At 39.0% G+C, this 13478-nt stretch overlaps 1 protein-coding gene across 2 annotated transcripts in view; it reads right to left on the bottom strand.

Moving 5' to 3' along the window:
• The window catches only part of LOC129751169 (uncharacterized), a 107957-nt gene that overhangs the window by 71181 nt on the left and 23298 nt on the right, over window positions 1-13478 (bottom strand). The window lies entirely within an intron of this gene.

The raw sequence follows: 13478 nt of genomic DNA, 5'->3' as shown, positions 1-13478 counted from the left end.
GGATTATTCAAAGTTTTCGATTTTATGCTGAGAAAGCACAGAAAAGTTGATAAAAACTGCTTTTTAGAAAGAGTTTTTTTGATGTTGGCGTATTTGTTCATTCTATGAATACATTATTGCTGATTCATACGCTTTTGATTTGTGCACTATGCTTTTAAGCAAGTTGTTGTTATACATACTGTCTACTGTCCGGGATTCTCTTGCATACTCAAAGGTGCTAATTTTGAATGAAAAATTCCGATTGAATTCGTTATTTACTCGTGAATCCTTCCATTGCTTTTCATTAGACTGCCCCAAATTTGTATGGGAAATTCAAAACCTGTGAAATGTTATGCGCTGCAGGCTTAAATTGATCCTGGGTCTAGTACAAGATCTCATGCCAAATTTGGGACAGATCGGATCACGGGAAGGGGTCGCTCAACGAGCCTGAAGTTTGTATGGGATTTCAAGACATTTTGTTCGGGAGAAACATGAAAAACCAGTTTTTCATCAATAACTTTGGTTTCCGTCGGCCGATTTCTTTCAAAAATAGATTTTCTTAAAGCCTAAATTATGAAAAATATTTCATCCGAAGACTGTATTTCAATTAGAGTTAAGATAAGAAAGTTATCAAGCTTCAAAAATGAGCTAACTTTTTTTAAGGATGGTATTCATCACTGTTAATGAGCCGAGGCGGTCGAACATATTGACGCCTCATTAACAGTGCTGAATACCACCGTTAAAAAAGTTAGCCCATTTTTGAAGCTTAATAACTTTTTTTTATCTTAACTCTTATCAAAATGCAGTTTTCAGATGAAATATTTTTCATAATTTAGGCTTTAAGAAAACCCGTTTTTGAAAGAAATCGGCTGACGGAAACCAAGGTACAATGAAAAACTGGTTTTTCATGTTTCTCCCGAACAAAATGTCTTGAAATCCCATACAAACTTCAGGCTCGTTGAGCGACTCCTTCCCGTGATCCGATCTTGCCCAAATTTGGCATGAGATCTTATACTAGGCCAAGGATCAATTTTAGCCTGCAGCGCATAACTTTTTCAAAAGTCGGGTCATTTGGGGCACTCTACTATCCATCCTTTGAAAAGTTCCACAAAAGAAGCAAAACTGAAGTGTTGTGCAACGAATGCATAAATATTTATAAGAATACAACCTTGATGTATCGGAAAAAATAAGTTAATTTAATTCCTTTCACTAAAAAAAAAGTACATTCGTAAAATTTCACAAAAAGAAGAGTACGCACATTTCTCGATCAAAAAAGTGTACATGTTCTCTTAAAAGAGTACGTATGGTATCCCTACCCTGGAGCAGCAAAAAGCATAAAACCTCCTCCAAAAAGCATAAAACCTCCTCATCATTTTATCTTTCTTTTTTTCATATGATTTTTTTCATTAAGATTGATACATTTTTGTTCTTCATTCACAATTCACACTTTCTTATAACTCAATTGGCTATTGATTGGTTGGTTGGTGACGATGGGTGGTGGTGAGTGACGGATTGTGTGGTGGTGAGCGGCAGCAGGTGGTGGTAGCTCAGAAAATAAGAAAATATTTTGCAAAAGTGGCATTAGTCGACTGTTTATAATGGTAGATGCGCAGATGATGAGGACTGGTAGTTGCTTGGTACCTCAGGCGAGATACAATCTCTTTGAAGGAGGTACACTGGGCTTATGGATCTGTTAGTGACGCATAGGTGGATGTTTTTTGAAAATGTAATCGAGGATTTTTCTGGGGATGTGTTGTTTACACATATTTTTAAATTTTATCAAGTTCCTTTCTTCTTTCAATATGTTAGGAAGTTGATTGTACTTGGACTTTCAGAAATAACTGTGGGATGATTTAGTGAGATTTGACATTGGACGAATGATATCTAGCATACGATTACTCCTCAAATGGTATCTATGGACACGGAAATTTAGCGTTTCGTTGTGATGAGTTGATTGATTGTTTAATTTATTGTGCACTTGTATGAATCATTGTAATTCTCTTAGTGCTAGGATGGTTAATATTAACTTGGCAGTTTCTTCGTACAGGTTTACTGTGGGATGTAGTCGTGGTTTTCTATAAATCGTTTTCAAACATCGATTTTGAGTTGCTTGAAGCGATTTATGTTTTGTTTTTGTCGCGCTTCCGTATATTGATACCATGTAATTTAATCTGGATTACACGAACGCTGGGTACATGGCCTCTAACTGTTTTGTAGGGACAAACTTAGACACCTTCCATAACAGGCCACAAGCTGTGCTAACATCGTTTTTTTATATGATTGATGTGAGGCTGCCATGATAGTTTGGTGTCAAATATCAAACCAAGATATTTGTAATTATCGACCTTTTCGATAATAGTAGAGCCAATAGTCAACTCTCGGACCTCTTCGACTCGCATTCTAGGTAAGTGAAATATGACGTACACCTAGGTTTTTTTTACGCGGTTTTTTTTACACGGTTTTTTTTTTACACGGCTTTTTTTACACGGTTTTCGGGAATTAACACGGTTTTTTTACACGGTTTTCGCGAATTAACACGGTTTTTGAGAGAAAATATTCTAAGTCCTTTTCAAAGGAAAACACTTAGAATCTTTTTGAAGTTAGGAAAATCTTAGCTCTGAGACTAAGAACGTGAAACATGAGACCCCTGAGACCTGAGACATGAGACCTGAGACCTGAGACCTGAGACTTGAGACCTGAGACCTGAGACCTGAGACATTAGACCTGAGACTTGAGACCTGAAATATGAGACCTGAAATCTAAGACACGAGACATATGACATTAGACCTGAGACATCAGACCTGAGACATGAGACCTGAAATATGAGACCTGAGACCTTAGACACGAGACACGAGACACGAGACATGAGACTTTAGACCTGAGACATTAGACTTGAGACCTGAGACCTGAGACCTGAGACCTGAGACCTGAGACCTGAGACCTGAGACCTGAGACCTGAGACCTGAGACCTGAGACCTGAGACATGAGACATTAGACCTGAGACATTAGACATGAGACATGACACATTAGACCTGAGACATTAGACATGAGACATGAGACCTGAGACTTGAGACATGAGACCTTAGACATGAGACCTCAGACATGAGACCTGGACATGAGACCTGAGACACTAGACATTAGACATGAGACATGAGACATGAGACATGAGACCTGAGACATGAGACCTGAGACATGAGACCTGAGGCATGAGACCTGAGACATGAGACCTGAGACATGAGACATAAGACCTGAGACTTGAGACCTGAGACATGAGACATGAGACATGAGACCTGAGACATGAGACATTAGACATGAGACATGAGACATGAGACATGAGACATGAGACATGAGACATGAGACATGATGAGACTTGAGACATGAGACATTAGACCTGAGACATGAGACATGAGACATGAGACATGAGACATGAGACCTTAGACATGAGACATGAGACCTGAGACATTAGACATGAGACATGAGACCTGAGACATGTGACCTGAGACATGAGACATGAGACATTAGACCTGAGAATTGAGACATGAGACATGAGACATGAGACATTGAACCTGAGACATTAGACCTGAGACATTAGACCTGAGACATAAGACCTGAGACCGAAGACTTGAGACCTGAGACCCATGCCTTATGTCTCATGTCTCATGTCTCACGTCTCATGTCTCATGTCTCATGTCTCATGTCTCATGTCTGATGTCTCATGTCTCATGTCTCATGTCTCATGTCTCATGTCTCATGTCTAATGTCTAATGTCTCATGTCTCATGTCTAATGTCTAATGTCTCATGTCTCAAGTCACATGTCTAATGTCTCAGGTCTAATGTCTCATGTCTCATGTCTAATGTCTAATGTCTAATGCCTCATGTCTAATGTCTAATGTCTTATGTCTAATGTCTAACGTCTAATGTCTAATGTCTAATGTCTAATGTCTTATGTCTGATGTCTCAGGTCTAATGTCTAATGTCTAATGTTTAATGTCTAATGTATAATGTCTTATGTCTAATGTCTAATGTCTAATGTCTAATGTCTAATGTCTAATGTCTAATGTCTAATGTCTAATGTCTAATGTCTAATGTCTAATGTCTAATGTCTAATGTCTAATGTCTAATGTCTAATGTCTAATGTCTAATGTCTTATGTCTAATGTCTCATGTCTCATGTCTCAGGTCTCAGGTCTCAAGTCTCAGGTCTCAGGTCTAAAGTCTCATGTCTCATGTCTAATGTCTAATGTCTCATGTCTCAAGTCACATGTCTAATGTCTCAGGTCTAATGTCTTATGTCTCATGTCTAATGTCTAATGTCTAATGTCTAATGCCTCATGTCTAATGTCTAATGTCTAATGTCTCATGTCTAATGTTTAATGTCTAATGTCTAATGTCTAATGTCTAATGTCTAATGTCTAATGTCTTGTCTAATGTCTAATGTCTAATGTCTAATGTTTAATGTCTAATGTCTCATGTCTCATGTCTCATATCTCATGTCTAATGTCTCATGCCTCATGTCTCATGTCTCATGTCTCATGTCTTATGCCTCATGTCTCATATCTCATGTCTCATGTCTAATGTCTTAGGTCTCATGTCTCAGGTCTCATGTCTCAGATCTCAGGTCTCATGTCCCATGTCTAATGTCTCAGGTCTCATGTTTTGTGTCTCAGGTCTCAGGTCTAATGTCTCATGTCTTACGTCTCATGTCTCAGGTCTCAGGTCTCAGGTCTCAGGTCTCAGGTCTCAGGTCTCAGGTCTCAGGTCTCATGTCTCAAGTCTCAGGTTTTAGGTCTCAGGTCTCAGGTCTCAGATCTCAGGTCTCAGGTCTCAGGTGTCATGTCGAAAGTCTCAGGTCTCACGTATCAGTTCTCAGGTCTCATGTCTCAATTGTCAGGTCTCAAGTCTAAGGTACCAGTTCGCAAGTCTCAGGTCTCATGTCTTAAGTATAAAGTCTCAAGTTTCAGGTCTCAAATCTCAGGTCTCAGGTCAGGTCTAAGGTCTAAAGTGTCTAGTTACATGTCTTATTGTTTCAAGTTTCAAAGCTGCATAAATTTAAAGGTCTTTTTTTACACGGTTTTCCGCAATTAGCACGGTTTTTTTTTACACGGTTTTCGGGAATTAACACGGTTTTTTTTTACACGGTTTTTTTTACGCGGTACGTATATCAGTGTAAAAAAAGACCTAGGTGTATTTGGTTTTTGACAAGTTCTGTTATAACAGGTTTTCTGAGAAGAATCCCATTAGTATCTCCTGTTACCAACTCGGTAACATTGCTTTTGTTTTTTGTACATTAAATTGATGGGTAATATATTATATATTATATATAAGGGTAATATATTATAAACAGCTAGCTCATGCCAACGCAACGGCGAATTCAAATTCGAACACGTGATGGACTGCGAAGTAGGCGAAACCGAAAAAGCACATGCGTTGAACTGAGGCGTTGCTTACGCTTGAACGCATCGACAACAACCACGCGTTCTGGAAGAACGCAAATAAGCAGCGAACATCGAGATGCGAGGTTTCTTGGTGAGTCAAAGCGCATCACCAAGTCTCTTGGTTTCCGGCAGTCTTCGAGGTAAAACGTTCACAGCAAGCGATCCGTAAGTGTATAGTGAGAACGACGAACCTCCAAAACCGAGCCGAACAAGCACCAGCGATTAGTTTGGCCAGACCTGGTGTGTCTCAACCCCGAAGACGAAGAGCCGTAGGAAGAGGAAACCGACGAAGATCCAGCACGGGCAACAACAACTCTCGTGCAGTACGTGGTACCGTGTTTTGGTGTGCCAGCCGACTCGCGCAACTCCAACAAAACCCGTGTGCGCAAATCCAACCCGTGGTGCGACCAACCGGAGAGAGACAGCCTCATCCAGCCTCACGTGCGTGGTACCGCATTAGCGTTTCCATCCGATCCCGTTGCCCAAACGCATACCGAGGTGCGCGCCTATTCGAAAGCGCGTGTTTGGTCTGCCAGCCAGCCTAAGAAGAGAGACCGAATCGGCCAGCCGTTAGTGTGGTGCGTGGTATCGCACTGCTCCCGTCCTATCCAGGCGTCTCCAAACGTTGCGTCCGGTGCAACGTTAGTCCAGCCGAGAGGTCCCATAGGCGCGTGTGTGGGTGCCTACCCAAGCCCGATAGAGAGACCGGATTGCCCAGCCGTGCCGTGAGTGTGGTGCGTGGTACCACGCTTCCTCCCCCTGTCCATCCAGGCGTCGCCCGGTGCCTGGCGATCAAGACGTTCGACCGAGTGGGCCGATTGCCCCGCTACCATCCCGACCCCGTGTGCTTTCCACCCGACAGCAAGAATTCGCCGAATATACCAGCTTTAAACCAAGGTAACTTTTTACTGAAGAATCCACCCATCCGAAAACTCCCCCAGCCTAACATACGCCCTGAGACCCAGGCACAAAAGAGGCCTTGAGCGCCCAAACCCGTTAGTCCCCGTGGCTTTAGACCAGGGACTGGGTGTTGCTGGGCAGCCCCTTCTGGGTTGACCCGTTCCTGGGGAAAAAGCAAAGTTTCACTGCATATCATGTTCCATTCGATTTATCAGTTTAATAGTGTCTCTTCCAACATAGGTCAGCGATATATCGTCAGGAAACAGGCGGGTTTTTCCATCAAGTGCAAGCTTCGGTAGATCATTCACGTATATTAAGAACAGGAGCGGTCCTATGTTACTTCCCTGAGGTATACCAACTGACATCGGTCTAAGTACACTTTCGGTATCATTTACTCCCACATACTGGAGACGATTTGATAGGTAAGTATTAATAAGATCGTTCGCTTTTCCCCGGATTCCGTAAAACTTCAGTTTTTCTAACAATAGTTTGTGATCGACAGTATCGAAAGCTTTTTTAAGATCTAGGAAAAGAACTGCGGCGTATTGTTGGCTTTCAAATGCATCGTAAATTTCCTTGGATAGATCACTAGCTGCGGTTACAGTACTAGATCCTGTTCTCAATCCGTACTGATGGCTGTAGAGAAGTTTGTGTGACTTGAGGAAACTAGCTATTTCATTAAACACATCTCTTAGGAGATTTGCAAACAAAACATGATGTTTTTTCACAAAAAGTGCACTAATTCCATCAGGTCCGCTGCTCTTTTTTGCATCCAAATTATGTATTCTAATCAATACTTCTTGTTCAGTTGTAGGTTTATAGTATTCCACATTGCTTTTTGACTTGAGGACTGGAAAAGTGATCCGTAGTAACTCGATTTAGCTAGCGTTTTGGCTTGTTGAAGTTTTTTAGACATCTGTACAAGTAATTTCTGGAGTCGGCAATCATGTGGGTGGCGTTTGCATCGCGCTAGAAGATTGTTTTTGGCTTTAAGCAACCTCCAGACATCGTTGTTCATCCAAGGGTATAAACCTTTTACTTTGGCTTGAATTTCAACTTTTTTAGAGTATTTTTTAAGGAGATTCTTGTGCAAATTGATCACATATTCGAGTTTTTCTGATGCAGAACTAGCGGAAATATTGCGTGTCGAGTTTTTGAATTCAGCGTTAACTCTTGTATAATCAACTATGGTTTTCTGGAGAAAAGTTTGGAAAATACGTCTATCCAGACTGGCGCTCGAAAAAATTATACAATGGTCGCTTATATCGGATAAAAAGGTTTCATTAATTACTCTGTCATGTGGTCAGACCAAATGGAGCGTGATCTGGCGAACGTGGAGTGCCCCAGAAATTGGAAAACGGTTGCCATGGACCGAGTGAATTTTAGGAATTATGTTCGTCAAGTTATGTCGTGAGACGGAATACTATGAAAATAAAAATAAAATAATTACTCTGTCAACAATAGCTTCCGAGCATACGACATGATCCAATATATTAAAATCTGTTTCGCATAGAATCTGGTCGCATCTTTTCATTTACTGCAGCGTCCCTAGTTGTCACATCGCGAATCTATTGACAGTGTTTTGATCCGGATGGTTTGTTTACTTAATGGTGAAAATTTCATAAAGATTGAAGCAGTCAGTCAAAAGTTATCGACGATGGAACGCGAAAGGCGAGAGAAAATTCTGCACACTCACGTAGAGAAACCGACGTGGTCAGGGGTAAAGATCGCGAAATTTCTGAAATATCCAAAATCGACTGTAAATTCGGTGCTGCAACGTTACCGTGAGACCCTTACGGTGGATCGAGCAAAACAAACAAGGCGTAAAAGTTGAACATATGACCAGGAGCTGCGAGCAAACGTAATTCGATCATTCACAATAATCCTGGAATCTCCTTGCGTGATTTGGCGAAAAAGTTCAAGACAAACCACGGTACAGCATGACGAATTTGTTTGCGAGAAGGCTTGCGGTCGTATCATGCAAGCAAACAACCTAACAGGACGCTGAAACAAAACCTGGTTGCCAGAACCAGGGCAAGGAAGTTGTACGAGAAAGTGTTGACCAAGTACAACGGATGCATTTTGATGGACGACGAAAATTACGTCTAAATGGATTTTGGACAAATACCCAGTAACAAATTTTACCTTACGAAGCGTGAAGGGAATGTTGCGGGTAAATTCAAGTTTGTTTTTGCAGATAAATTTGCTCGTAAGTTGATGATTTGGCAAGGGATCTGTAGTTGTGAGAAGAAGACTAAGATTTTCATCACTGGGGACACAATGAATGGAAATGTTTACAAAGAAGAATGTTTCCAGAAGAGGGTTTTGCCATTCATTCGGTCCCACAAAGGTCCGGTGAAGTTCTGGCCGGACCTGGCAAGCTGCCACTACAGCCGGGATGTCGTTAAGTGGTATAACTCAACAGACAATCCAGTGGAGATTTTTTACAAAATTCTTGGTAATATTCTCAATGAATACGTTCCAACAAAATTAAAGCGACGAACAAATAATAACAAAAATCCGCCATGGTTCACGAAAGAGCTTGTGCATTTAAGAAATAAAAAGCAGAAGGCACATAAAAACTGGAAAAAGAATCCATCATTAGTCACTAAGTTAGAACACCAAGAAGCCAGTAATCGACTAGCAATACGCTTAAATACTTCTTTCCAAGACTATAATATAAAAATTGAGCAAAACATAAAATCGAACCCAAGAAACTTTTTTAGATATGTCAATACAAAATTAAAAAATAATAGTTTTCCATCTCGCATGCACTTTGGCAGCATAGAAGGTCAAAATTCCGACGAAATTTGTAATCTATTCGCCGACTTTTTCCAAAATGTTTACACTAGTTTTTCCGAGCAAGATCGTGATACCTCGTTTTTTAGTTATCTCTCTGATTCAACGGTACTTACTGTAGTAGAATCAATTTCCTTTGAAGAAATATGTAAAACCATTTCTTCCTTAGACAGCACTAAAGGGCCCGGGCCTGATGGAATTCCTCCACTTCTTTTAAAAAATCTAGTAAATGAACTGAGTATGCCATTGTTTCTTCTATTTAACTCTTCATTGAAATCAGGTGTTTTTCCTCAAGTATGGAAAGAATCATTTCTTGTACCCATATTCAAGTCAGGAAAAAAATCTGACATAAACAATTACAGAGGCATAGCCATTTTATCGTGCATACCAAAACTTTTCGAAGCTATAGTGAATGCAAAAATATATAACCAAATTAAAACACTCATTACTGAAAAGCAACATGGATTTGTTAAAGGAAGATCTACAGCCACTAATTTACTCGAGTTTGTTACCTATAATATTAGCTGTATGGATCGCGGTAATTCTGTACAGGCTTTATACACGGACTTCAGTAAAGCTTTTGACAGAATTGACATCCCCATGTTAATTTTTAAATTAAATAAACAGGGTTTCAGTTCACACCTACTGAAATGGATAAGGTCCTATTTAACGAACCGCTCACAAGTTGTTAGATTTAATGGTTCACTTTCAAAAAGTATCTCCGTTACTTCTGGTGTGCCTCAAGGCTCCCATCTCGGCCCCTTATTATTTATTTTATACGTAAATGATATAACTTGTCTTCTCAAGCAGTCAAATGTGCTAATTTATGCTGATGATATGAAACTTTATATGAAAGTGAATAGCGAAGAAGACTTTAGAATCTTTCAAAACGAAGTTAATGTATTTAACAAATGGTGCATTAAAAGTCTGCTCAAACTTAACGTGGCAAAATGTTCAAATATTGTATTTACCAGAAGAAAATGTCAGTCATATGAAATTGTCAAATTGGGAGATGATCCTGTCGAGAGAGTCAACAAGATTAGAGACCTTGGAGTTATATTGGACTCAAAACTTACCTTTGTAGATCACTATAACTCAATAATCCAGAAATCAAACGGTATGTTAGCATTTATAAAACGTTTCAGTTATAATTTTAAAGACCCATACACAATAAAAACATTGTACACAGCTTATGTTAGATCTATTCTTGAGTATTGTAGCGTTGTGTGGTCGCCTTTTCAAATTTTACATAAAAACCGTTTGGAATCAGTCCAGAAACAATTTGTTCTATTCGCTTTACGAAATTTAGGATGGTCTCAGAACCAATTACCTAGCTATGAATCACGTTGCCTGCTTATAAACATGGAAACATTAAGTGTAAGAAGAGAGTTTGCTGCAATCTGTTTTGTAAACGACATAATTAATCAGCGCGTTCAGTCTGCTTATCTACTAAATCAATTAAACTTTTATTGTCCTTGCCGTCATTTAAGAACAAGAAATCTTTTCATTATAACCTCTACTCGAACTGATTATGGAAAATATAGTCCTGTTAATTGTTTAATGTATAGTTATAATAAACATTATGAGAATATAGACTTAACTATGTCAAAACAGCAGCTGAAAAAAGGTTTTTACGGTAACAGGCACCGAAGAACCTGACTTTGTAAATGTAAAGAAAAATTATTATTATTAAGCTTATTTGAACATTGTAATCTCTAGGTTTAAGTTATTATATATATGTAGCCTACACTGTTTGGCGGAATAAATAGATAAAAAAAAAAAAAAAAAAAAAAAAAAAAAAAAAAAAAAAAAAAAAAAAAAAAAAAAAAAAAAAAAAAAAAAAAAAAAAGGAGAACAAGATCGATTTTGTTGAAAAAAGTACCAATCCACCAAACTGTCCGGATTTTCGTCCCATCGAGAAATATTGGGCAATAGTTAAGGGCAAACTGAAGAAATGTGGCAGAACCATGAAAAAACCCGCTCAAATGGAAAAGTGGTGGAACAAGATGGCGAATGAGGTTACCAGCAGTACTGTGCAGAAAATGATGGGTGGTATCACAAAAAAAGTTCGAAAATGCATTCGAAAAGCTGACGAATGATTTTTATGATTTTCTTTCTTAAAGTGCAATAAAAACTCTACAAAATGACATTTTTACTTTGGTTGTACGTTATTTCATTGCGGAGAAATGATCTATTTTATCCGACCAGATTCTATATGAAACAGACTTAAGATCTAACTTAGGATTGCCGTGGAATCGTTTGACAATAGATCAGCAAAACGACCTTGACCTGGCAGACGCTATTGTTTTGCTCGCCCAAAGACAACAAGACATGCAGAGACAAACTTGCCGACCTCACCGAAAGTTCCAAGTTTCCAAGGCAGCAAGTCTCAAAGTAAATGTTGGAAAGACATCAACACAGAAAATCGTTCCAATTTCGTGGTAGTTGGGCAACAAGTTGAGAAAGTGGAGTGCTTCCAGTTTCTTGGTAGCCAGATAACGCCTGATGGTGATACTAAGAAAGATATCGGAACCCGGATCAAAAAAGACAAATTTGGGTTTGCTTATCTCCGGAACATCTTGCGGTTACACTAGATTTCTCTATGAACGAAAATCCTTATCTTTAACTAAAACGTCAAATCCGTATTGTTGTACGGGTGTGAAACTGTGTGCGTATATGCGATGACGACGTGATAACTGCTAGTATTTGTAAACCGCTGTCTGCGGAATATCATCCACGCTTGGTAGTCTGGCAACTGGATCTCAAATGAGGAACTACATCGCCGGTGTCATCAAAGAGCTCTAGAAATCGAGATTTGCGAAAGTACGTGGAGATGGATTCAGCACACGCTGCGAAGAGATGAGAACGAGATTTGCAGAGAGGGGCTTGAATGGGATCCAGAAGGACATCGAAGAAGAGGCAGACCCAGAAACTCGTAGCGGCGAAGCCTAACCTCCGAGATCCGAACAGTCGACGAGAATTTTGACTTTGACCATGTGAAGATGCTGGCTCCGGATCGTCAACAGTGGATTTTCATTTCTGCCTACGCAGCAAACCAGTCGGATAGGTCAAGAGAAATTTCCAATGCCTTGACGGAACCTTGAGATACGTAGAGCTTCAGGCGAATCTCCGATGGGGGGTTTTTCTGGATCGTTAGCAAAGATTTCATCGAAGGTTTCCATAATTTTCGTTAGTTTTATTGCTTGATATGCGCTTTTGATAATGACACTGTTAATGTACAAATCAGTAGAGGGCCTTCAGAAAAAACATTGTCTTTAAAAAAGGATTGTCAACATAGTTGGTTTGTTGTGAGTCGTCTTTTTGCCAAAATATTAGACCTTTTTATGACACTCTGTATCAGCACTGGAATTTAAATAAGAAAACAAAGCTAATTTACTTCTAAAAATATTAAATCCCTCGTTGACTTGCTCAACAACATTGAAAATAACTGGAAGAAATTCGCAGGTCATCTTATTTTTGCTCCAAATGTGATCGACCCCTTTTCGAAAGCCAGCACCCAAGAGCCCTTGTTCGCCAAAGATGCTGAGTATGAATATTCCGCACAAAAAATATATATAGGGGAAAGGTTTCCTAAATGGGCCTATCGGGTTAAATGACCCTACGGCTGTTTGATGAAATGGCTGACTAGACAGCTTATCTGACCAATGCATTTTGAGGGTGATACGCTTAGAACATAAGGCAAGAAAGAATTTTATGTATTTACAAACTCAAAAAAATTTAAAAAATCATACAAGGTTTTGAAACATTTTGATGTAATATTTCGACTTTTAAAAATTGAACGTAAAGTAGTTTAAAACAAAAACTAGAATGGTTTTTGTTTCTTACTCAAATGAACTTAAGAAATTAAACATATTTCCGCTTTTGTGGACGTTTAATAATGATTATATAGTGGAATAATAGAGTGTTTTTGTATGCCCCCATCCTGTTTGTAAAATGCCTCCATCCTTAAATAACAGGTTAAATAGAATAAATAGATGACTTTTATCACTGAACCTTCAAATCTAAGCTCTGATTAACATCTTAAGAGAGAATTGAAGATCTAAAAACAGATTTGATAAAGTTTTTCACATGGATGAACTGCCTTTATAGTATGGCAACCCTAACTTTTGTTTTATTCCATAAAATTATAATATACATAGATTTTTATAAAACTTTAGCTTTGTCGTACGGAAATTATTACTTTCTAGCAGATTCAATGAAATTATACGGAAATATTGCCCAAAAAACAGAAATTTTGTTCAAAATTTAAATAGGCGCATTTAGCCCGCATGGTTTGAGGTTCGGCATTTTAGACAACACTTACAATAAAATCGTTTTCTTGGAAACAGAAGAAAATGTTAACAT

This window comes from Uranotaenia lowii, chromosome 3 (genome assembly GCF_029784155.1).
Source record: "Uranotaenia lowii strain MFRU-FL chromosome 3, ASM2978415v1, whole genome shotgun sequence".
NCBI lineage: Eukaryota > Metazoa > Arthropoda > Insecta > Diptera > Culicidae > Uranotaenia > Uranotaenia lowii.
This window is presented reverse-complemented; position numbering and strand designations above follow the sequence as displayed.